This window comes from Amblyomma americanum, chromosome 10 (genome assembly GCF_052857255.1).
Source record: "Amblyomma americanum isolate KBUSLIRL-KWMA chromosome 10, ASM5285725v1, whole genome shotgun sequence".
Taxonomy (NCBI): Eukaryota; Metazoa; Arthropoda; class Arachnida; order Ixodida; family Ixodidae; genus Amblyomma; species Amblyomma americanum.
Genome location: NC_135506.1, coordinates 137589364 through 137616049, shown reverse-complemented (window position 1 = coordinate 137616049; position 26686 = coordinate 137589364).

Sequence of the window (26686 nt, the reverse complement as noted above, 5' to 3'; positions counted from 1 at the left end):
CCTCTGGATTCGGCTACATAAGGCCCGACCAAACCATCGCCGCGCCTAGTGGGCTCGGCGGCACTACAGATATGGATCGCCCTAACTTCCTTCGCTTCTTCGTTACGCGGGTAATGAATTATCACAGCCTTTACGCCAAGTGCTCCAGTAACCGCAGTCTGTGCTGCCGGGCCCACGGTGGTCTACAGCTACGTTTTACGAGTGTTACCACATGTCGAAACTACAATTGCTGGCCGGGGATGTGGAAACAAATCCCGGCCCCATCCTCTCCTCTGCTGCTGACAATTCCAATGATTCCCTTGTCGTGCTGACAGCTTTACAATCCGGGCAGCCAACAATCCTTAAGCAGCTAGGCTCTATCAAGTCCAGCCTTGAAGAATGCGAAAGCATTTGCGCACCTAACCACTAGGTTCGCAAAGATTGAGACAGACTTCTAGTCTATTTCAAAGGTAAGGTCTGAAATTGACAGTATACAAAGCATTACCGCCAACTGCTGAGCTCAGGTATCTACTTTGACTGCCCGAATGGATGACCTTGAAACATGTCTCGCTGAAGCAATTTGGTGTTGTATGGGCTCAAAGATGCGCCAAGCGAACCCTAGAGTGTTTCTGAAAAATTAATGATTGATCACTGCCAGGAGAACCTGAGTGTAACCATTAAAAGCAATATTGTTTATGCGAGCGCATCGCATCGTCTAGGCACATTAAAAAGAGAAAAGCACCGCCCAATAATAGTTAAATTTCCTCATTTCAAGGACAAAGAACGCGTTTTCTCTTCAGCTTATAAGCTTAAATCAACTGATTACGCAATTAGCGAGAATTTTCTCCTAACAACCGACTCGCCCGTAAACGCCTCATTAAATCTGCGAAAGCTATCCACATCTCCTACAAGCTCCGCCACAACAGGCTATTCTCTAATGGTAAAACGTACATCTTTGATCACACCGCTGAGAAAGTCCTCGAACGTAAACCATAGCAGCCACCAATTCCCCTCAGCAGTAATGTGCGGTCCAAAAACTATCATATGTCGCTTTTTACACTAGCATTCGCAGTATAATGCCCAAGTGTGATTGCTTATGGAGTCTTATCAGCTCATCGTCCAGTAACGTCGCTTTGTGAACTGAAACATGGCTAAATTCACCAATCTTAGATTCGGAAATCCTGCCCGAACTTCCTTACATTGATATATTCCAGAAAGACAGTCCTGACGGCTGCCGTGGCGGCGGCGTTCTTATCGCTACCAAGCGTCTCCTAAATTGTGCCATTGTTAACGTAGTAACCTCGCTGAAAATGTTTTTGGTATGCTGCCATGCTTCTTCCCCTCGTGTTCTCATCGGTATATGCTATCGGCCGCCTGATGTGGACAGTTCATTCATAACGGTCTCTCATGACACGCTCTATTCGCTAAGCTCATCTTACCCCCGCACCCCCATCTTGCTTGTCGGCGAGTTCAACTTTCTGTCCATAGATTGAAACGATATTTCCCGCACACTAACAAAAAGTCAGGCTAGTGAATTCATAAACACATGCTTAACTATCCGCCTTTCTCAAATTGTTTCTGAGCCCACCCGCACCACTGACCATGCATCAAACATTCTTGACCTTATTTTGACTACTCAGCCTGACGAATTCTGTGCTCCTTCATACAATACGGGCCTTAGTGACCACGTTGCACTTCACACTACCCTGTCTACCAGCGTTACCAAAAGTCCTGAATCAAAAAAAGTACTAATGCTATACGGCTAAGGTGACTACATTAGCATGAATCGTGACCCTCTTGTTTTCCATAACCATTTTTCTTCTACCTACCACTTACGTTCTACTGAGCCGAACTGGTCCCTCTTCAAATCAGAATTACTGCGTTTGATACTTCACATTCGTATCATCAGCATAACAGAGCAAAAACGTTCTCCATGGTTTAATACTACTCTAAAGCGTTTAAATAACAAGAAAAAGCTCCTTTTTTGTTCTGCCAAGTTATCTAACAGCAAATACGCCTGGAACAAATACCACATCACTGCCAAGAAATATTCCGATCTCGCTACCCAACCTAAACGCCGGTTCTTTTCCACTATCCTCCCTGAAATGTTACAAAGCAACCCTAAGCGCTTCAGGAAAACAGTCACCCCTGATGTTGATAATACTATTTCTCTCGTTGACAGCACTGGCTCACCAGTAGGCCTATCCGACGTACACCATGTCTGGAACCATGCATTCTCTTCAATTTTTACTAATGAAACAGTTCATGATGTTCCTGATCCTCCTTTGCCGCATTCACCAATAGACGGCATCACCTTGAACACACATGGTATTATTATAATCGACTCACTAAAATGTTCATCTTCATGTGGTATCTATGGAAATAATTCTAAAGTCTTAAAGAATACTAAAAATGTTTGCAGTCTTATTCTTTCCCTCATTTTTCAGCTGTCGCTTGATACTGGCTCCGTTACACATGACTGGCGAATTGAGAAGGTCATTCCAGTTTCCAGGAGAGGTGACAGACCATTTCTAGGTAATTACGGACCCATTTCGCTAACCAGTGTAAGCTCTAAGATCATGGAACACGTCATTTACTCTAATTTGCCACATTTCTAATTGGTGAACTTTTATTATCCAAACCAACACATTCCGGAAAGACCACTCATGTGAATACAATTTAGCTTTGTTCTTAATTGACGTTCATTCCTCTCTTGACCGCAATATCCCAACTGGTGAAATATTTCTAGATTTAGAGAAAGATTTCGGTAAAGTACCCCATTCACGCCTATTACTTAAAATGCCTCTGTAAAACATTCATACTGGTGTCTTGAACTGGCTGCGAAGCTTTCTATCCGATCGCATGCAATTTGTTTCCGCTAATGACTTCTCATCATCTTACTGTGTTTTGAGGAGTACCCGAAGGCACAGTTCTTGGACCCTTGCTCTTTATAATATACCATAAAGTTTTGCCTTCCACAGTAATATCTAGCATCCGCCTTTTGGCGGATGAATGCGTGCTCTACCGCCCCATAACTTACGCCGAGGATGCTTAAATCCTCCAAAATGATGCGATTAAAAACTGCGCTAAGACGACGGGACAAGGAGAGAAGCACACAAAGCACACACAAAGCGTCGTTTTCGCCAAGGTTTGATTCGCATCAAATGTGCACCGACTAGCGCAACTTCATGTCCTACACCAAAATGACCTGGATAACATTAAGCAGCAGTGCACTATGCGGCTGATGGTCCTAAATACTACAAATACTGTACAAATTTATTTTCACCGCCGCCGAAATTATACTACTACATTCCAAAAGTCATTTTTGGCGCACAAAGCTCGCGACTGGAATGACGTTCCCTGCGACTTAGCGCTAATTCCTGAACCTGTCCATTTCAAGTCTGCCAACGAGGAAGCCGTGCCATATTCATTATTCTCGCGTAACATTCATTGTTAACCACCGTTCTTGCACCCACCCCTCATGCAATGTCCCGCTAAGGAACCTTGAGTTTCTGATAAATAAAAATAAAAAATAAAAATTGCTTTCACCAAGTACAGTCATGTCTTTGCCTGCAGTTGCATTTGCTCAAAACTGAATAATTTCAGGCACACCACCTTATGGTCGACTTGCTGCCATTGCATTCCAAGGCTGCCTCTCAAAAACGTACAGAAACTTTCGCCATCTCGATAGACGTACAACCATGAGTCTTTCCACAGCGAATTTGCCCCAAAGTCGGTGTCATTTTCAACTGACATTATGCGTGCAAGGTAACTGTTCACACGTGGCCGCTTCGCTTATTTATATTGGAGAATAATCCTAACCGTACTTTTGTAGCTATCCTCTACATATTTTGTTATTATGATTAGGACTCAGCTAGCCATGATCCTTCACAATGAAAACATTGGCCGTGCTCAAACAGTCGCCAAAAATGGGGAGCGCAGACACAGAAGGAAGCAACTGGAGGGCCAGTAAAGAAGTGCGCCCGGTCAAGACTGCAATACTTATGGCACGTACTCCTTGACAAAAGTGGTATACACCAAGCAGCGGGAGCCGGAGCAATAGAAAACTGCATCATAACGCAATCTAAACCACGAAACATTGAAACGAGTCGGGCGACATGCCTCCGGATAATAAAGGGCTCCCATTGGGTGTCTAGATCCCAGATTCCGCCTGTAGATGGCATTACGATATAGTTTCCTGGTGCTCTGACTTCCACTGCGTGGAGTATACCACTTTTGTTCCCGATAGTACAATATGCATAGATGAGCATTACGTAACACTGCTTTCTTTTGCAGGGTATGCTCCAGAACTGATGAGAGAGGTTGTCGACCGTTGCATCTCCTGCCCTTGTTTCAGACAGGCACGGAGTCAGAGCAGCAGAAGCAGCGACCACAATCCTCCAATGCGCGAACTTCGCATGCCACGGCACACAAAGTAGGAGCTCATTGTCTCACGCCAGTGAGTGCAACTATTTATGGACTGGTTCCTGCTCCCTCAATGAGCAGGGTTTGATTAAGTAGCTTTTGAGAAGTAGACTTTGTGTCAGTCAGGGTGCAACTCTTTATATCCACGCTCACTGCCTTGGCCCTCACAACTTTGGCACTCTTTTTGTTCCTGGGAAGCGTTGGCTATTCCTCTAACCCGAATAGAAGACTTGCACGTAAAAAGCTGGTATGCCTGCACTAATTCTGGACTGGTCGCCTACTGAGGAATTGCAGCATTTTAGTGCAGAAGCCCTCATACCCTCGCTAAAACCTACCAAGAATCTTATCCAATTTTGTTTGTGTCGATAGCAAGGCTGCGCCATGTTGAGTTCAAAAACAATGTTGCTGCAACTGGTAACCGAGCCCGTGACAGGCGAACAAATCAGCTTCGCTCGCCACTTCACAAGAGCACTATGCTATTGTGACGTTCCTTGTGGAGTGTGACTTTCCTTGTGTGTGCTACGAGGTTCCGCGTTCGACGGCGCGGCGTAGACGGAGACCCAGATGACAGCGGCATCATCAATTACCCAGCCATGCTCTTTGAGAGTGACGACCAGAACGAAGGGGTTTAAGCCCAACCGGACCCAACCGGACCCGCCGCCGCCGGTGCGGGGAAACGGGCTTTATCCTCCCCAATTGCCGTGGCGGTTCCAGGAGAGGCCTCCCGAGCACATCCCAGGACAAGGGACCACTTTCCCGGCCGGTGACCCGCGGGAACTGTCCGCGATCCAGAGCGCGCCTTACCTTGAGGAGCGAGTGTCAGTTGATGGATGGAGAGCGGAGGCCGGTGACCCGCGGGAACTGTCAGCGGGCCAGAGCGCACCTTACCACAGCCGACGCTATGCGCTACCTCGAAGACAACCTTCTTTCCCTCGGACTCAACACGTGAGGGGGGCGAGACCATAAGTGCGGTGGTATGTTTGTGCGCCCAAGTGAAAGCCCTAGCCCCCCTCCTTCCCCTCCGGCGTGGGCGTCCTCACCCTAGGGAGTGTGGAGAAGAGGATATAAAAATCGACAAGCAGTACGGAAGAAGGACGCTCAGGACGACATCGTTCGCCAAGAGGGCCTTCAGCGCCGAAGCCCGACGGCGTGCAGCTTCTGCCAGCAACCGCTCGAGCCCAACTCCGGAGCCACTCCATCACCCCCATGAAGTCGTCGGCACGTAAGCTCGGACGCCCCAGCCTCTGAATCTTAATCATGTATAATTATTGAATATATCTGTTTGTTTAAACTGAGCCATACGGTGTCTCTTTGCCTCTCCGTCCCGTGTGGACCTGCGCATTGTGGGGGTCATCACACTATCACAGCAGCCGATCACACCTGCTGTTAAATTTCAACGCACTCTCACGCTGTGTATTAGACATCGTCGTCTTCATCAACTAATACTACTATCCAACTATTATCGTCGCCACACGTGCCGATGACCAAGCAAAGGAAAACCATAAACCAGCAATGCTAAACACACGATTTCGGACAAGTACTTGAACAGCAATCTAATCTAATGCCGGGCTTAACGAGTTAGTGGTTTAGCTCTGTTAATCAACAATGTCATGAAAACAATGTTTATGCCCTTTCATCCTAAAAACAAACCTTTAGATCATCGCGTCAAACTAGCTTTTAATGACTTGAACATCGAGCAAGTTTCTAGTTGCCGCTTTCTAAGTGTGTATTTTCGCAGTGATATGGGGTGGACAGATCATATAAACTGCTATAGACTAAAAATGGCCAGGTCTACTTGTGTTATCTATCGTATTAGGCATCTACTTCCACTACAGGTTAGAAGACAATTATACTTTGCCCTTGTTCATTCCCATCTTATATACTGCAACCTGGTGTGGGGAACTTGCAACAAAACAGATTCGTATCAATTGCTTTCTATTCAGAAAAGAGCTCTGCGCTCATCATGTTCAAGCCCAGTTGTCGAAAATAATCTTTTCGAAACATATCATGTTCGCAATTTCTTTCACTCCTACAATTTGAGTTTGGCAGTTCGCTTTTTTTAAAAAGTAAAGCATAATTTCAGGTCTTTCCAAAATGCTTGTAATTCAAGAAATATTACATATGGATTACGTTCGGTCGCCTTATCCACTGAAACACCTAGAACAAACTATGGAAAACAAATTATAGATAATCAAATTGTAACACTGTGTAATGCTTATCACTCTCTAATAAAAATAGCCGTAGAAAGTGATAGTGTATCTGGTTTTAAGAAAAAACTGAAGATTCTTTTTCCTGTATAAATTCAGCTAACTTTGTATATTTTGGCTTTTGGGTTGCTTCCTTTACTGCCGAGTGTGCATATCGTGTTTTCTGCCAATTGCTGTTTAATATATTTGCATCGTTTTTTCAGTGTTTGCTATTTTCATCGTATAACTTTTGTTGCTTGTTTTGAAAGTGACTTTTTTTGCCATGCTGCCACTGCTCGATGTATTATTCGGGGTGTAGGCCTCGTCAGGAGGTTTTTCTCGTCTTCCTCCTTTTGCCTTACCTCGAGGGCATATTGTATTAAATAGCCAAATAAAAATACTACTACTACTACTGCGTGTAACTACTTTAAATCAGCAGTTTTTCTGCGGACGCCATGCTCCATGGCGCCACTGTTCTACACACGCACTATTCACTAATGTTCGCACAGGTGCTACTGCTGTTGTTCCTGGGCCAGCTATTGGCTATCCCACTGAACTAGCTGCACATGAAATGCTGGTGTGCAACCACGTTGTAGCACACTGGCTAGATTCCTGAGGGGATCTGCGCTGTTCGTTCTCTTTACTAGGATGTCATCAAAGTGCATGGTGGCATCATGACATCAGCCGCCGCGGTGGCTGAGTGGTTGCGGCGCTCGGCTGCTGGCTCGAAAGACGTGGGTTTGATCCCGGCCGCGGCGGTCGAATTTCAATGCAGGTGAAATTCTAGAGGCATGTGCACGTTAAAGAACCCCAGGTGGTCGAAATTTCCGGAGCCCTTCACTACGGCGTCTCTCATAGCCTGAGTCACTTTGGGACGTTTAACGCCCATAGACCAAACCAAACATCATGACATCATGCATCTCTTCTGCACCGCAAAACTGCCGTTCCTGAAACTACTGCTAAAGGAATTTTGTTGCAAAAAACATTGGGCGTGTTGATTGTGCCAAGCCTCTTAATGTCGGTGTCAAAATCCACCCACTGGTGTTTTTCAAGTCTAGCTTCGTGAACAACTCGTCCCTTGAAAGCTTTGCTGAGAGGTCTTTAACTCTTGGCACAGGAAGTTTGTTGCGAGTGAGGATGAGTATCAAGACTTTGTTCTATCCCGCTGTTGCCTCAGATCGCGTATTTTAACTTGCGGCATTTCCAGTATTGGAGGATGGCCACATCTTCAAGACAGTAATTGTTCCAATGAGAAGGATACAGTTGCTCCGGCGCCCGCATTTCTAAGCGGACGGCACCAATCAAAGGAGATGTTAAAAAATTTGGTGTATATTCGAAAAATTAGCAGTGGCTTAGCTCGGCTATGATAAGATATTCGTAGCGGGAGCTACGCTGAACAGAAAGGGTATAAACTGCGCGAACAAGACGGGACGAGAGGCACACAAATCGACAGACAAAGCGCAGACTTCCAACTGTTTTTATTTGTGAAAAGCACATTGTTAATAAGGCCAGAGAACATAAGAAAAAATAAGAAAAACACTATCACCATAGGGTTCAACGATAGAAACATCAGCAGAAATTTACAGGTTAATCAGTTCCGATGTGAACGCGAACGTGCCCTTCTAAAAACTCTAGCTCTGGTGTCGATAGCAACAGCGAGGGCGAGCTAACGCAGTCGTCACCCCTTTTGGCTATCAGGAAAGCTTCGTTAACCTCCCTTTCAGTTTTGCTACATGCATAGGAGAGGAAAGCAGTTTTGTCTAGGAAGGGAACGCAGTTGCGGCTGTCACAGTTTTTGCAGTGTAAAGGCAGATTGGTGCCTGTGCCGGTTTGCATCGATCGTCTATGTTCCAGGGCTCGCTCATTGAAGCACCGGCCAGTTTGGCCGATGTAAACCCGCCCGCAAGATTAGACGTATCTGGTAGATAACCTCGGAGGCACACCTGGTGAACTTGGTCTGATGATTCTTCTTGCAAGACCTGCGTTCCGATCTTGTTTCTTTTTTCTCTTCCGAGAGCATGGGACAAACTTTTTTCAACTTACAAGGCGCTGAAAACACTACTTTTATTCCATATTTGCCTGCCACCTTCTTGATGCTGTGGGAAAGGCAGTGAAAATATGGCATGACGAAAGGAGAGGTCCTGTCTGCACTTGGATCTTTCCTTATTGCTTTTTTCATCCTCTGAAGAAGGCACTCACATGAGCTGCGAATTAATTCCTGAGGGTAGCCAGCGGATTCAAGTCGCTTGACTTGATGATGGAAACTAGATGAAAGAGAGTGAACACATGACTCATGAAGGGCAGACAAACAACACGACATGATAATGCTACGCTTCACTAACTTCGAATGAGCACTTTTATAAGGTAGGAGGCTTTTGTTGGACCTGGGACTGTATGCCCAGCAGACATGAACATCAGAAAAATGCAATTTTAAATCTAGATACTGAATGCGGTTGTCCCTTGTCACTTCATGAGTAAAACAGAGGCCTTGCCCCTCAGAGGAGAAGGTGGCGAGAATGCTAGTAACCGTGTTGTCAAGGTCAAGTTTAGTACTGTAATCTAGTATCACAAGATAATCGTCAACATAACGAAACACATGGAACACCGGATGCTTTGAAAGCTCTTGTTTCAGGCGCCTGTCAAAGGAAGCCAAAAATATGTCGCACAAAACAGGAGCTACAGAAGAACCGATACAAATGCCAGACTTCTGAACATAAAATTGCCCGTCATGAAAGCTAGCGGTAGAGTTAAGATAAAACTGCAAAATTTCTAGGAACTGCTCTGTGCTATTGCCAGCAGTATTCTGGAAGTCAACTTCCGCTGCGCTGCAATTCAGTTGCCGCTGCGCAGCAATATCGCTCTCTTTCTCCATGGCTATACCAGACTGGCAAACGCCCCGTTATATGTATACCCCAACAGGTAAGTCTGCGCATGCGCACAAAATGAGAGGCGCTATCAAGCGGCTTCGGCGCAGCGTCAGACTTGGCTACTGCGCAACGGAGGCGCACAGCTGGGCACGCGCCGGCGCCAGTGCGTCTGCCGCAGCTATGACTTCAATCCTCTGGAATGCGAAGACGGGAGAGGCGCGCGCGGCGGCGGCGGCTCCCGCGCGCCAGCTGTGCGCCGTGTGACGTCACTACTCCTCGCGCATGCGCAGTACGGCTCTCCAGGAGCCGCGCGAATCTGCTCAACCTCGGGCAGTGTAGCTCACGCTACAAATATGTACAGCGCTTCCTGGAAGCAATCACGCCAGCACGCAGCGTAAATAAAACTAAAACGGCCGAGAAGGGACCCTGGAGAGCGCGTAACCTTTCGTGTGTAGCCCTTTCCACTTAGCTCGCGGGCGCGGCCCCAAAAGGAACAGGGCAGCGCGCGCCGTCGATTGTTCGAGAACCTCCAAAGTGATTTCTACTCATTGTCGATGGACAGGACGTAGCCTTGACCGCGCTAAGTGATGCAATCTCCCCTTTTCTCTCGCGTCGACGATGGCGCAAAACGAGAAGGCTCTGGAATGTTCAGGAAACTAGTTTCCGCGCTCGACTAATGGGGTCGCGCGCCCGGCGTGAGGAGGAGACGGAATTAGTGCGGTTGATACTGCGTGTATCTGCGCGTCTGCTTTGGTGCGAAGAACAAACAGACGCGGACCGCGCCTATAAATGAGGGGCGTTGACCGCTGTTTGTCTGCCCGAACCGCCGTTTAAGCTTCAGGGAAACGCGTCCGCCCGACTCCCGGGACAGCACCACTAGCCCAGCCACGGACCAGGGAGGCAACGTGCGCAAACTTGCGGGACGGCTCCATCGTGTTCCTCAGGTCGTCGGCCTGTCGCAGTGCAAGTTGAACAAACTGTGTTTTGTTTGTTTGCCTCTCTTTCCTGTGTTAGTGCACTTTAGGTGCAAAGACCTTGTTATATTGTAATCTCTCGAGTGTTACTTTGCACGAGTTGCATTATATTTGTAAATCACTTTGTATGTGCTCGTACGAGGAATTGTGACATCCTCAGTATCGTCTCTTTGTTGTACAAATTTTGTAGTGTTTGTGAACTTTTGGCTCCGGCCATTCTCTGGCTTGCGACTGGCGAAAGCTGGGCACCAACCGCCACCCTTGTCACTTGGTAGCTGGCCTCCGGCTGAGCTCGCCAGGCTGAGTCGAGGGCATCTACTTTGTGGTCGAGGCCGCTACCCCCACGCGCTCTATGGGTGTCTGGGAGTGCACGCAAAAGTGCTCGAAAAGGTTACAGGAGGCCAGTGCAGCTTCCAGACCATGGCATGCCCACCGAGATAATGCGCCCTCATAGTTCAGTGAGGAATCAACGATCGTGGACAGTGATGAGGTGGTAGCTGATATGGCCGACATGGACAACTAGTGCTTCATAGTGAATGATCATGGGAAACAAGAAATGGCGAGGATTCCGGAAATAGTTTTGCCAACAGCGGAAGGGAACTATTTAGGATACCAAAAGCCCATCATGATCTTCAGGGCCCTTTAGTACTGCGGGGATCAGCCCTTATTTTAAACTGATTCACAACACAACGGGTTCTTCGCCGGGTATCTCCACACAAAGACCATGTCGATATCCTTCTGCAGTGCTGTCAAATTGGCGACATAAAACTGAAAGCCGGGTTGCTGCAGTGCTGCATGAACACGCGTGTTATCAAGGCGTCTTAACATCATACTTGGAGAGTTACCTTCTTGTTCGCTTGAAATTGTAAGGTTTTCTTCCATGTGCGGCGACTAGTGCTTAGCGTAGTCTAGAGAGAAGGAATCAGTCGCGCAACCTTCTAACTCTATTGTGCTGACATTCGCCCCTATGCACAAAGCACTCAAGAAAAATTGACCATGGGTTCACAAAGCATGCAATGACCGAGTTCACCGAAACGACTTCCAGATGCTTTAGGTGCTAACGGCTGGAACATGCGGCTAAATTTTGCACCAAGGATCCCAGCCAGACACCATGTCCTCCTGTGTGCAGCACGTTTGTTTGAGCTGCTTTAGCGAAAAATGTCCATGTTCCTGAGGTCTCTCCCATGCCTCACGAGTGACGTGCAAACTACCATGGTTCACGGTGTGCCCTAATCTGCAGTTCTTGTCGACATACTTTTTGTATCCTTGTGATCAGTCCGAAATGAGGACACTGTGAGATTCAACTCGTTTCTTCTATCGCACCCGCATTCGTAGAGGCTGGATCGCGGTGGTCATCCATTTTCTTTCTCTCTCTCCGACCGCCTGTCTCCGGGATCCGAATCTCTGTCGTCGGGTTTCAGGTAGTATGGCTGGAGAGCTTAGTCTCCACCGAGTGCCTAGTGCCTTCCCTCCGTGGCCTGATACATTACATTTCCTCCTGCTTTTAAAAAAGGATGTTGCCCACTCATTTTTTAGCGCCGCCCTACTATGTAGTCTTCAAGCTGTGCCGGCATCTTATTTGTTAATGCTCTGGCCGGCATTAGAGATGCAGGTGCTGGCGAGGGGATCTTTCCAACCCTTACTGTGTGGCCTGCCGTCGGTCGTCTCTTTCTGTGGGATGAGCTCTGCTGGCCAAATCATATGCGTGATCTTCAGTTTGGTGAGGTTCACCAGAGTCCGTATTCTGTACCGTTGTGTTGAACAAGTTCGAGTAATTCATATGGTGGGCTAGCGAAAAACGGATGTCGTCCGTTTTGCGCTGGTCCGTATTCCGGCTCTGTGTCATAATCTGCTGCAGCGGCCACACCTGATTGGTCGTAACGCCGGTAGCGGATGGAAAGCTTAGATGCGGCAAAAAAGTCGAAGAAAGCGGACAATGACGCAAAACACATTGCGTACCAAGGACAGCTAACATGGCGGCGAGCTCTAAAGCGGATTCTCTCGCTTCGAAGTGAACCCGTTCATGTTACGGTGTTTTTTGGCATGTGAACTAGCTTTAAACTCGGTACAAGGCTTTCGCTTTGTCTTGTGTTGCCTATAATAAATTGGATGGATGATTAATTTGGCCTATTTTTTATTTCCTTGTACGATTCGGCAGCTCCTTCGTCTACCGAGCACTAGTTTGTTGTAGAAATTGTTCTCTTGATTCAAACCGGATGGCTCCACTATAATATGAGTTATCTCGTCTGCGTAAGCAGAATATCATAGAATCGTAGCGCTGGCAGACAAGTACAAAGCGAGGACACACGCACACATGCACTTGCGCTGTGTCCTTGTCTGCCAGCGCTGCGCTTCCATGATGTTCGACAGCTACCACCTAGCCCAGCAACATACCCTGTGTGAGCAGAATGATGCAATATAAAGCATAATGTCTTGCAAAATGCTTGTGTTTACGGCGCGAGAATGTGGATTTTCTACTCTAGAACTTCTATCAGGTTTTCAAGTGTCCTGTGACGTGATCCTGTGTAATGTCTGGCAGCATGAAACCGCTCATGTGCCCGGATAGTCCGCCGCCAGCGACGCGCTACTGCGTTGACGCGTTTGACATGCCAGATGAGGTTCTCTATAGCCTCGTTGGTGTGGCTCTACATTTAGCTCGCGAGTTTGCTTGAAAGGCAGTCTTAAGGCATCAGTCTGGGCATGCGTGCGCTCAGTACCATGGCGAACCTATGAAAATTTTGTCTGCGCAGTCTCCCAACGCATATATGAAGAGAAACACAGCAAGAAGACTTTTTTCCTCATCTAATATTTGCTGCAGAAAAAATGAAAACCTAACAGCGGTATGTCGGGGCTCTTGCAGAGCATTCATAAAAGGAATGAATTACGTAAATTACCGTCTGCACAACCGTCTGATCGCAGCAAAAAATAATTGGGTTCAGCGGTGTTGCAGACGACAAGTCGTCACGGCGTCTCGATGATTCAGCATGGCACTGAGCGCGCATTGTGCAGCGAGTGAGTGCATGTTACAAATATTCCTCTCCGTTCCTTTTACCCTCAGGATAAATGTAGAACGCCATGTTGTGCGAACAAGCTAGCTGCCTTTTATTTAACTTCGGCGATCGACGGCCGTAGTGGCCGCCTTCTGTCACTGCAAATCCATGTGTAGTTGCGTACAGTATTATTTTTTTTGTAAATACACCAACGGCCTTTGCGGTGCTGAAAAGAGTATCTGAATTATTTTTTTAATTTTTCATGAAGTCCGCTGCGTAAACAAGGCAGTTTTTCATTACCCATTTAAAGGGGAAATGGATGCGCGCCTAACTTGTGGCTCAATTTTTTTTATCCCATCGATTATTCTCTCGCGTAAGTCGCGTTTCATTTCTCGTCAAAGAGCAAAAGCGCCGCTGGACGTTTCGCTGTAGCCGCTGCAGCAACCGCAACAGAGTGACATCCTGTCACCGCTCATAGTGGCAAGCGAACTTACATCCATTTCCGGCGATTCGACCAATCAGGTGCAGCCGCTGCTGCAGATTGACACTTTTTATTATGACACAAATTTTCAATGCGGATCCAGATTTAACACCTTGGAAAACGACGGGTTGCTTATGATTATCCTGCTTTTTCTTGATGCCGCTATGGCCGAACCTTGCACCTGTGTCACCACGTAGGGGTCTGGGTCACACTGCGACTTTTGTGTCATTGTCGCTTAGCGTCTCATGAGAACGAAGTCTCCTTTTTGAAAAGAATGTGGGATAGCGAAACGCTTGTTATCTGCATATGTGTTCATGTATTTTTTATGATCTTGTCTCTTCATGATAGGAGTTTTTCGTTCTGTTCATGTGTAGCCTGAGGAAGTTCGGGTCTGATTTTTCATCCATATAGAAGCTCTGGTGGGGACAACCCAATTGTAGTCTGTACTGCTGCTGCGTAATTCAGCTAGCACTACCGTACCTCTGTTTCCTAGTCTGTCCTCTCTGCAATGGCTGCTCTTGCTATCTTGCTGACCTTCTTGATTAATATTTCTACTTCGCCAATAGCTTGACACCATACTGGATTTTCTCTGTGGTGCTTGATCCTGTTGTCTTTCATATAGTTTGCGAACTCTGATATGAAAATTGGTAGGCCATTGTCAATGATGACCTTAATTGGCAGATCATGAATGACGAATATTTCCAGTAGTTTGGATGTTACTTCTTGGATGTGCAGTGATGGATGTGCAGCAACCGCAGGAAATCTGATATATTCGTCTATCATAACCAATACGTAATTTTCATTTGGAAAGAGACCAGCACAATTTCTATTGCTCAGGCGTGAGGTTTTATTATTGTTGGTGACGGTAAGTACTTGACAAATTATGAAAAAAGGCTTCAAAGCAGGTCTTTGCACATTTAGTCCACTGTCTTCTTGTTTTCTTCGTGGATGGCTCTCTTCAGCTGCTGCATCAGCGGATGATCCTCGTAGGCCTTTTCCACTCCGGGAATTGTCATGGTTTTGGGTACTGCTGACATAATGAGAGAGTACATAGTATCGAGTGGTTTGACTTTCTATTGTTTCTGGGCTAGCATCTTTTGCATGTCTTGATAGATAGTCTGCCAGGTTCTCATTTTCTGATATGTGTTTCACTTTGTACTCATAGTGTTGGAGTCATAGACTTAAACACTAGTCTGGCAGACAGCTCTGCACTCGCGTCATGAAGGATGGAGGCAAGCAATTTATAGTCAGTCTGATTTCCCTCCCACATTTCCCTCCCACATGTCAACGCATGTCCTAACTTCACTTGGGTCACTTCACTTTCGGACAACCCCTGTTGGAGCAACCCATAGGGTTGGTCCAGCTGCTACCTTGATTATGTCAACTTCTATACCCTGGAGCTTCTCTTTCTCCGCTTCTTTCACCATTTGAGAAGGACGCTTCTGTATGGGCAAGCTACTAGTCTAACGCCATGTTTGATTTGAAGCTTTACTTAGAAATTTTACAGTTTTCCCATTCCTTCAAAGAGGTTTGTAAATTCTTTATCGCAGGGTTCATATAGGGATTACTGGAAACCACATTTACGCTCTCTATGAGATCTAGGTTACGCACTAATTTGTAGATCAGTAGCAATGCGTTCTCCCCTTTGGTGACGCACACGCTTGTCTCGACGCTTTTCTCTCAGGCTTTCATGTTGCCTGTGAACACTGCTAACACCAGATTGGCGGCATTCACTCCATACGGCATGAGGTGTGTGCTTGTTTCATTCAGCGGTCGACACAGCACACAGCACACGAAAGTATGACTTCTCGATGCAAATTCTAAGCCGCTTCCATATCCATCGCGTGAAATGGCGGTAGGCCATGTAACGAAATCTCCTGGAATGAAAACAGTAAAGACATCTGTCATATTGTGATCTTTGAATTTATTCAGATCTAGTGCATAGTAGTTTCAATGAAATGCCTAGCATATAGTCCATTCACAAATGTGTGCCACCATAAATTATCTTCATAGGTGCTGCAGAACACTCGTAAAAAAAATCTGTTGCAATTTTGTTCTAGACCTTTCAGCTACAGCGTGCACAAATACATACCCACCTTTTTCGCATTTGCTTTAGTCACTGCCGGACATAATGTGCGGCAAACGGCTGGAGGTTATATTTAAACCTGTTTTGATAGGTGACACGCAATTACTTGAAGCCAGGCATGCGATATAAATACAGGAGACAGTTTTTAAGATGGTCGCTATTACATTCCGCATAAATGCTGCTTTGGCTCCAGAATGTGCATGCACCCTATCACTTCGTCTGCACTGATTAACGTTTTCAAGAGGTCTTAAACGTCTGAACTTTGTGCATAATGATTTTAGACAATTAAGTCAAGAGAAGTGAAACTGACATTCTCAAAACAGTTTACAGTCATAACGTAGAAATTTAGTACCCTACACAAACCATACAAATAATCACCACGGAGGGTTCAATATTCTTGTGTGCTCTGATTGATATTCCCTCCAAATTCTGAAATTTTGGAAAAATTATTTCAACAAGAACGCAGTTCGTTACCGAAGTAGCTAGAATAGAAAGTTAATTATACACCATCGATGGTGCTTTGAACAGAAACGCACGCAATGATTATAATTTAATAAACTGCCTTATTGAAAGCAATGAAAAATTGTCTGTCTTGGCAAGCACAAATACTATGCCTAGGAAGTTGCAGAAGCTGCCAAAATCTTCATTTTAACTGTCCAGCTTCCTGCTCGCCCTGGTCTGCCAGCGACGGTTAAGTGACGATATATGTGGAAGCAACAGCTAGGCGTTATAAATGTAGCCGAAAGTCCGGCTTGTGATCAAGCCCCATCAAATGTCATAAACATCTGTGCGGCCAGCTTCTGGTGCACAGCACTCATTTTTTAAGCAAATGCGGCGTCGCTACACTTTTTTGTTACGAGAGCTCATTACAAAGAAAAATGTATAATACGCTGGATGCACAACGCGCAAGCTATCGCTAGTGGCTTTGTCAGATGATGGAGCACGGGAATTGTCTACTTGTGGATATCCATGTCCGGTTCCTGGCCCCTCTCAAAAAGGTTAGAGTAGTTAAAGTAGTAACATTTTTCTAGGCAGGGTTGAGAGATTAGTTGATAAAGAGTTGGCCGGAAGTAACACTCGCATTTTCCGCTATGTCGACAATTTTTTGGTACTAGGCAGGTCTCCGTTCCCGGGAATTTCTCACGTTCTGGAAGTTTTTTCCCCGCAATGAGTCAGGACTAGAGTTTACGCATGAAGTTCCTCATCAAATATCCTTGCAGTTTCTTGATTTGAAATTGGCTTTGATCCTGAGCATGTCTGTTGAGAGTACTCCCCTCGGAGCGAGAAACCTTTGCTCAACTACAGCTGCTTCCATTCTAAACTTGTGAAAACTGGTATTGTTAAGAACCGCATTAGTATGGCCTTGAAAAAATCTTGCCCCCATAGAATGGGATCCAGCCTCATCGCACAGGTCAGCAGGTGCAAGGATGCAGGTTACCCGGAGGCTCTTATCGTGTCCTGTGCGGAAAAAGTCTCTAAAAAGCTGAATAGATCCGTGTTCCCCTCAAAACTCAGCTCTGGTCCAAAACAAAGGAAGTTGGCGGTTATGCCGTACATTCACGCCCTGTCTCACCGGCTTCAAAAATTAGGAGCCCGATACGGAGTAAGCTTGGTTTATCTGCTCCCAATAAACTGGGAAAATTAGGGGCTGCAGCACAGAGGAAACGTGAGGGGGAGATCAGTAAGAGACAATGCAATATCAAGCATGGGAAAAATTTATTAGCTTTATGAAAGCCATGGTATATCTTATTCCTTTGTCTTGTGGGCGTATATACATCGGCCAGTGCGGGCGGTGTATCAATGTCCGCCTCACAGAGCATGCCAATTCTGTCAGCAGGAAAGAAAATTGAAAGGTAGCACAACACTGCATTTCGTGTAATTGTACTCCTTTTGTTGATACGACAGTGCTGGTTGTACACGATGACCAATGCACAAGAGAGATCGCTGAGGCATTCTACATTCTCAGAAAGGGTGATGGATGCGAGAGCAAAACGTTGATTAAATTTTCAAGCAGAGAAATGAGTTTGTTTCATTGTGGGCAGCGGGGGTGACGATAGCTCACGTGCCTTGGAAATACGTTTTATGTTCTGTTATTGGTTTTATCGCATGTACGTGATTGCAGTACATCTGTGTTTGACAAGACAACCTTACACGTGTGTGTGTGTATTGCATAAATTGACTTTTTGCTATCGAATAAAATTCAGTTGTAAGTTCAGCGCCTTCCGTGTGTCTCGTCTCGTCCTCTGTCTGCATTTTTTTAGCGCTGGTTTTAATACGAACGACCTATGCAGGACTCACACCTCTTATAAAGAGCTGAAGTCAGGGTTTTTGATTTCGAAAAATTACAGACTATCAAGATGGTGCTTGTAACCGCAAAGTAAATTTTCTCTCTCTTTTGTAGCAGTGCTGAACACTGGCATGCCGTTTCAGCCGAAGTCACAAGGTTATCCAGCGTATGCTGGAATAAATTTACTCAACATGAGTGATTGCAAACTCGGACTGATAGAGGCAGCTTTCTAGACTAGCGTAGCTGTTTCTATAAAACAGTGGAAGAGCTTGCCTAACATTGCCTAAGGTAGTCATGATTCTAGGATGGCTCAGCCAGCGATTGCAAACAATAGGAGAATTCTGGCTGACCTGGCCCATGAGAGCCCGGGTTTTTGACGGCACAGCCAGTAGTGTGAAAGTGACGGACAACATAGGCCATCACTGTCCTAATATAAGATTCTCAGGTGAAACTGTAGACCTTTTTACGGCCACGCTTTGCCAGGAGATTTCTAATATTGGCCCGCTGTCATGTGCTACATGAGTTGATAACACAGATACTTTCTTCATTTCAGTAAAAAACGGTTCTATAATTTCTCGTGCTCTGGTAACAATGCCAGTAAAGAACCTTAGACTTTTTGAACAACCTATTATTTCTTTTTACATTCTGCAGAATGTTCAGCGATGCCTGAACGATTGGTGTTTGACTAGTTATTATGATCCATGATCGGAATGTTCAGGCATCGCTCAGTTTGGCCGGAGTACACTTTTTTGCATGAAAGAGGCATCTTATAGACGACTCCAAACACACATTGCGCGAATGGTGACCTGTGAGGCTCTGAGCACGAAAAAGGGTTATCCTTGCGCCTAACGCCTACACTCTGCTCTATGTTTATCCATAGAGCATAGGCGTCGCACTTTTAACTTCTAATGTGCATATGACGTTGACGTCAAACCTTCGCCCAACGTTTTTTAGCTTGTGCTTGATACAGTGCGCTTAAGAAATTTCCGCCTGCCCCACCAACATTATGTCCAATGCGGGCCTGTGCTTCCATGAGCAGGCCATTCTAGAAGAATGTGCCATATTCTTAGTTCCGAGTGGTTGCGACAAGCTCGGTTCCTGAAGGACTGCCTACGCATTGTTTGTGGCACGGACGGAGACACGCGTCATCAGTAAAGTAGTTCCAAGGAGTACCCAACAGGAAGAGGGACGTGAAAGGCGGCCAGGACATACTGGGGCTTGAAGTGCCCAGGTTCATCATAATCATGTACTATTCCCTTAAGTATCATTCAGAGGGTATTACATAAGGGGTGGGGGGGTGGGGGGGGCAGGCGACGTATTAGGACAATACAATAACAAAGCCAAATAGGTTGAAAAAAACAAATCTAGTAAAACAAATGTATATGAACCTCCGATGAGGGCATGAGCACAACGAATACAATCAGTAACATTAAATGAGAACGCGATTAAAACCGTTACGAAAAAATCTAATCGCGCAGAGAAAGGGAATTACAAACGAGTTGCTTAAGCACGTTAAACCAAGGATGACAAAATAAATATACAAATTTAATGTTCAAAAGCAGACAGTCGCCACACTGAATTTTACAGGGTCACTTTTCATGACAGTAGAATCTGACAGTTCATTCCATTACTGTATAGCAATTGGTAGAAAGGATTTATTAAGAGCAGATGTTAATCAATGCAGGCGCTGTATACTTAAACAATTGAATAAGCGTCGAGATGAACGTGTTGGTGTGTGAAGAAAAGATTTCCGCAGATGCGCGAAATAATACAATATCTTACGAAAGAGGTATAGTCGTGATATCTTGCGGCGAAAGACCAATGAGGGGATATCCAGTCAGGATTTTATACAGCTGATACTGATTTTGTAGTCGTAATTTGAATATATAAAGCGAGCGGCGCGGTTCTGCACAGATTTTAAAGATTTGATGAGGCAAGTGCGATGTGAACACCAGATTGCGCATGCGTATTCGAATTTGGATCATACGAAGATTTCATATGCCAGTTTACGGAAGGCTGGGGGCGACAACCATAGTGTTCTTCAAATAAAGCCCAGTGTTTTGAAGCTCCCAGCGACCAGTTTAATGATATGCTCGAACCCATTTAAATTGCTTGATATTAGGACACCGAGGTAACGATACGTTACTACTTGTGAAATATTGACTCAGTTCAAGGAGTACACGTGGGTGATGTTTATGCGTTCGCGCGAAACTTGCATAGACTTGCATTTTGAAATATTAAGCTGCATCAGCCACTTATTACACTACTCAACGATTAAAATTAAGTCATCCTGAAGCATGGTCTGGTCGGTTTGAGATGAAATTCCGTGGTAGAGGACATGGTTATCTGCGAAGAGACGTATTGGTGATGAAACACCACAAGGGAGGTCGTTAATATAGATGAGAAAAAGAAGCGGGAAAAGAACTGAGCCCTGTGGAACGTCAGAAAGAACCTTCGTTGAGGCTGAACGATGTCCTCCTAAGGCGGTGAACTGAAAGCGGTCGGCGAGGAAGCATTTAATTCATGATAAGGTTAATGGGTCCAAGCTGAGAGAAGAAAGTTTACAGATGAGTCGAAAGTGAGGAACACGATCAAAAGCCTTAGAGAAACCTAAGAATATAACATCAGTTTGAAAAATTAATTAAAGGTCTAAATGAAGATCAATGGTGAATTCGAAATGCTGCGACTCACAAGAAAGACCAGAGCGGAAACCGTGCTTATTAGCGGAGAAGAATGCCTTGTTATCAAGGTGTAGGGCAACTTGAAAACAAATGATGTGTTCGAGTACTTTAGAGGCGATGCATGTTAAGGATACTGGGTGATAATTTGATGGATCAGACCGGTTGCCTCTTTAAAATACCGGCACTACTTTGCTAATTTTTAATCTCTCGGAAGAGCGCTTTGAGCGAGGGAGTGGGCAAATATTATCGGCAATATACGGCTGGTAGGGACTTCGGTGGCTTTAAGTACGTTGGCAGAAATTCTATCAGGACCGGGGCTACTTGATAATTTCAGCTTGTCGATAAGGTTTTCTATACCTTCCGCAGTGACAGGAATATACCGCTATACTGAACTTCATTTCTGAAAGGCTGTGCGCTAAAAAGACGTTCACAGGAAAAATGGGTAGAGAAGACAGGAAAGAAGCGCCCTTTTTTCTGCGAACGTCTTTTTAGCGCGCAGCCCTTTAGAAATGATTATGTACCAACTAGCCCATCCGAAAGCCCTACTCTCCTGAAGTTGTGCCAAAGGTTTGCTTGGAGCCGTCAATGTCACGCCCGGCAAGTTGGCCCTGGTAAATAGCATCACGATTCGGGTAGCTTAGGAAGACCGACACCGCTTGTGTTGTGGAGTGCGTCAGAGCATTGACAAGCTGTGCACATAGGACGCGTAATTCTAAAAACTTGCACCCAACAGCTGACTTCCTAGGGCCTAGTAACCTGTGCTTAGTAATAACGGATAAAGAAGGGTTCTTCGCAGTAATGCCGGAGGCTGCGCACTCAGTCAAGGCACTTGGTGCCCTTGATACGGATAGCTTTTGTGTGTCAAGTAGACTTGTTGCATGCAGAAAATGTCTAGAAATATATCTGTGGCAAGCCAGGAGCCTCTTTCCCTGCGTCCGCCAGACGAGCCTCACCCGGTACGCGTGCCACATTTGAAAATTGAAATAATTAAAAACAAACCCTACCGCATAGACGCCAAAAAAAAAAGACTTTTTAATTCACATTTCCTGCGGCGCCGTGAAGGCATAATTTCACGGTGGAAACAAATACGCAATTTTCAAAGATACATGTTACAGCATGCTACATGGGCTCAACCTTTGGTACAAGAAAGTTATGTAGAATGAAAAGGATCGTTACTGTGAAGTCACGTCAGTAAAAGTGAAGAAATGAAGAAAGCGAAATATTAAGAGCGAGAAAGAGTATCTAAGTACATAAAGCACCTCAGAGGTCCGACAACCTTGAACGAAACTTTGCCTCGGACTAGCATTCGATCACAGAGTGAGGCAGCTTGTTACATTCATTAATGACATGTGGAAAAAAGAGCGTTTGTAGGCATTAGTGCGACACGTTATTTGACGTATCTTCCATTCGTGACCGCATCTTCTTGATACAAAAATGTAGCGAGAGCAAATAAGATTTAGAGTTAATGGCAGTTTTATTGCAGTAAATCCGGTAGAGAAGTTCTAACTTACTTCGCAAACGTCGCTTTTCCCGTGAAAAGTCCCAGTTCAGCCCCTGCTTTATGCAGCTACTACGGACATAAAAGAATTGTAAGACTGGCCTTCGGCTTTGCAATCTTCAGAGGCTGGCGCTTACCGAAGAAGGCGATGAGAAGCGCCAAACGCTCCGAAGCTCGAGCGCCGAACACTTCGTCCCTTGTGCGTGCTCTGGACTGACGGCGGCCTCTGCTCTGCGCCTGGACTGTACCGATGGTTGTTCACGACGCTGTGCAGTACAAGACGTTCTTAATTACAGAACATGTGTTTGTGACAAATCACGATGCACAATTCTGTACACGCTCCAGCTTAGGACAATGGTTCTCGATTTGAGGATCCCAGAATGCGCAGTCGTGATTTATATTAGGTCTGATGTGTGTGAAATAGAAAATTTTTCTAACCTTCTGTGGAACTTCTCGGAAATTCCTCTTTAAGAAGTTCAACATTCTTGCTGCCTTTGACGGCATATGTTCGGTTTCTTTTTTCGAACTCAGGTCATCGAAAAATACACACCAAGATATTTATAATCGGTTATTTTAGTTAAAGGTTCGTTTTTTAAAAGGTGGCCAGACAAAATTGGAGTGCGCCTGAGCGTAAAACAAATGCAGTAACATTTTGCAGTATTCAAACACATCTTACATTTATCGCACCAGAGCTGAATGCGGTCCAGGTTTTGCTAAACATTATCTGAGCCACATGGTGCTTTAATAGAACTATACAAAACACCGCAGTCCACGTATAGCCTCACCTGGGAAGTCACACTTTCCGCTATGTCAGTGAGGTAGATTAAGAACAGTAAAGGCCCAAACACAGATCCCTGCGGGACACCAGAACTGACCACTGCAGTGTTTAATAAGCTCCCGTTTACTAAGACGCGTTGCTTGCGCCCTTGCATGTAACCTTTAATTCATTGAAACAATTTGCTTTGCATTCCAAGAAACGATATTTATGGTGTAACAGGACATAGGAAACTGTGTCGAAGGCCTTTTTAAAGTCTAAAAATACGCAGTCTACGTGTTCGCGGCTGTCGAAAGCAGAGAAAATGTTATGACTGAATTCAGTTAATTGGGTTATGCATGAGCGGCTGGACCTGATACCATGTCGGGAGACGGTGAGGAATTTATTGCTTTCGAGGTGTTTGATCACGGAACTGTAAATGATGTGCTCCATTAATTTGCAACAAATACAAGCATGGAAGATAGGCCTGTAATTAGAGACACTATTCTTTGAGCCACCTTTGTGAGTAGGAACTACATTAGCCATTTCCTTAGAATTAATTTGCAGCTTATCTCCCCAAGCATAAATATAGTCACGCCTGGCTACCTTATTCTTAATTTTTATTTCATTGCCAAGACGCTCTTATGAGTCATAGACAGAGCGATCATTGCTATTTTTGCACCCGCATAGGAGGCGGTGTCTTTTTTTTATAAGCAAAGGAGTCTCGCGAGTCACCCATGGCTTATCAGCTCACCTCTTACAAGACTTATCTTTAGCAGGGATATACTTAGGAGTTAATTTTTCAAGTATATGTTTACACATTAACCACAGCCCATTACAATCTAAATTTGCACTGGCCGCAGTGAATTCAGGTTAGAAAGATTTAACTTGAGTGCAGATGGAAGTATAATCACCCTTTTCATTGAAATAAACCTTTATTGTTTCCGCTTGTGCTATTCTAGAGCTGACAGGCATAAGCTGCGCAACAACGCAGTCATGGTCACTTATTCTCGGAACGACCTTAACGTCGCTAACGATTGACGGTCTGTTAGCAAAAATAGATTCGAGGATAGAAGCACCGTTACTTACCAGTCTTGTTGGTTCTGCAAGAAACTGGTACAGGTTATTAGCTCAAATAAACTCAGAAAAGTCTACTGATAAGGCACTCGAGTCTCTCATATTGCATTTATTATTGTCCCACTGGACAGTGAGCATATTAAAATCACCGCCTAAAACAAAATCTTGGTTGAGCGAAGATAAAAAATTTCATCGCGTGAAATCCTAGAGTGCACGAAGCACACCTACAAGCCACATCCGGCGCTTCTCGACGGTTGTCTTTGTCATCAATTTCCCAGTTGAAACAGCTTAGCCATCTTCTGTCATGCCACGGTATAGCTTTGAGTAAAATAAAGAAAAACATTCTATAACCATGCACTGAAATCCAGAGGGTCTATTATTCACCCTGCACTTGAATTTTACGTTATTTAAGATTTATTATTCTGTAGGGAGTCTAGTTTAATGTTAATCTTCAAGGCAAGTGAGCTTGCTATTCACAACGCTTGGAATGCGACGAGTGTCGCATTCCACTTAGGTTCTTAAACGTCATCTCCGCTCTGCCCGTAAGAATGTAAAGCTCCTCACATACAAATCACAAGTTAGATCAAAATTAGAACACGCATCTCTCGTTTGGTCTCCTAGACATCTCTTTAACTCAATTGAAGCAGTTCAAAACCGAGCAACTCGATTCATCCATTCCTCATACTCTTTTGATATCTGCATATCATCTTTAAAATCGCAGTCCAACTTACCCTTGCTCATCCGTTCTATATTGCTAGTTTACGTTTGTCCCATAAGCTCTTTTGTTCTGAACTACGTCAGAAACCCTATATCTGCGCACCCCCAGCACACATTTCCATTCGCACCGGCGATCAGCCGCAAGTATCACTACCTTGTGCCCGCACAATTCCATTCTCTTCGTCATTCTTCCCCGGACTGCTAGCAACTGGAACGACCTTCCCCCAGAACTTGCTGCTCGATGTTTATTGAACAAATTTCTCATGTACCTACCCAATGACAATCTTTTATTTCTATAACTTGATTAAGAAAATATCTGTATTTTACTGTGTTTCATATCTCCGTGCCCCACCCCTTATGTAACACTCTCTAACAAGGGCATTTAAGGTAATAAAGTGAAGTGAAGCGTTAATGCGACTGAGCGCTGCTTACACAAGACCACTGTCACGTGTAAGCAGTAATAATGTGTTGTCTCACGCAAGTTTTTTGATTACTCTGGTGAGCATCTTAGAGCACAACAAAGTGGTCGTTTTCCTCGTTTTCTTTGGCACAAAACTTAGTTAACTTTATTAAGTAGCAGCTCAGCGCACGGGACAATCCTCATGCAATATGGAAATGAAGTTAAATTTTAATTTAGAACTGAAGTGTTGAAATTCTTCATCACCTTAAAATAGTTTATTTTCATGGTGTTATTACGCTATTCCGAAAGACATGCCATTTTAAACCTGCAATCCTGGCTGCCACTAAAAACTGGGGTTTCATTTTCAGTAGCGTGGTCATTTTTTCCCTGACCGAGGCATTCGACTGGTTAGTGCCGTAAACGCAGCATTCATTCAACAATCGCAACAGTAATTTACGTGTTCCCTATCTAGGCCAATAAAAGTCTAGGCTGTGCAGCCTGCGTCACGCCTCAGCGCTCATAAACCTCTGGAACAAGAAGCTTTTTAAGAGCGGATATCTGAGAGCACATATATGTTTTCTGGAATCTAAATACACAACTGTCATACAATCACTAAATTTAAAGCAGTACAAGCACCTAATTGTAGTTGCACGTTTTCTTCTCTCTAATTATACTCAATGCATTAGAATACATTGAACAACACGGTGATTATTTTCATGCGGCCCCTAAATAATTTATAACTAAACTTCTACTCTCATACTGTTGGTTTCATCAACCGAACGATGGCTGTGAGGGCAAAGTGGACTTTAGGTCGTGTGAGTCATAAAAAATCTACAATATTCAATATACTCGCTGGTCAGTTTGTTATTTCGGCTCTTGAAGCGGGACGGCTAAGGCGTTGTATAGTGAGTTATACTTGTACGAGACATTGTTGAGTAATCTTTAATAAATGGAGCTGGAACAAAGGTCTGTTCAGTGGAGAGTGAGAGTAGGAAATAGGAGATGACATTAGTAGGTAATCTGGCCTCGCGACCGAATTGTATTGACTTTACCGTGTTGGATTGGATAGTAGCGATTGTATTGCAGGTTTTTCTTGCCTCAGGTGACCTAGACCAACCTTTGTTGTTGAAACTGAAACAGCATCAAGAAGAAACCCAATTATATAGAATTTAGTGGTAACAAAACTACCAGGGAGAGGTCCCGCATACTATAGTCTAACGCACATTCTCAAAGAAGGAAACACACAAGCAAAATTTTGGTGTCCATAGTCCTCTAAGTTAGCAG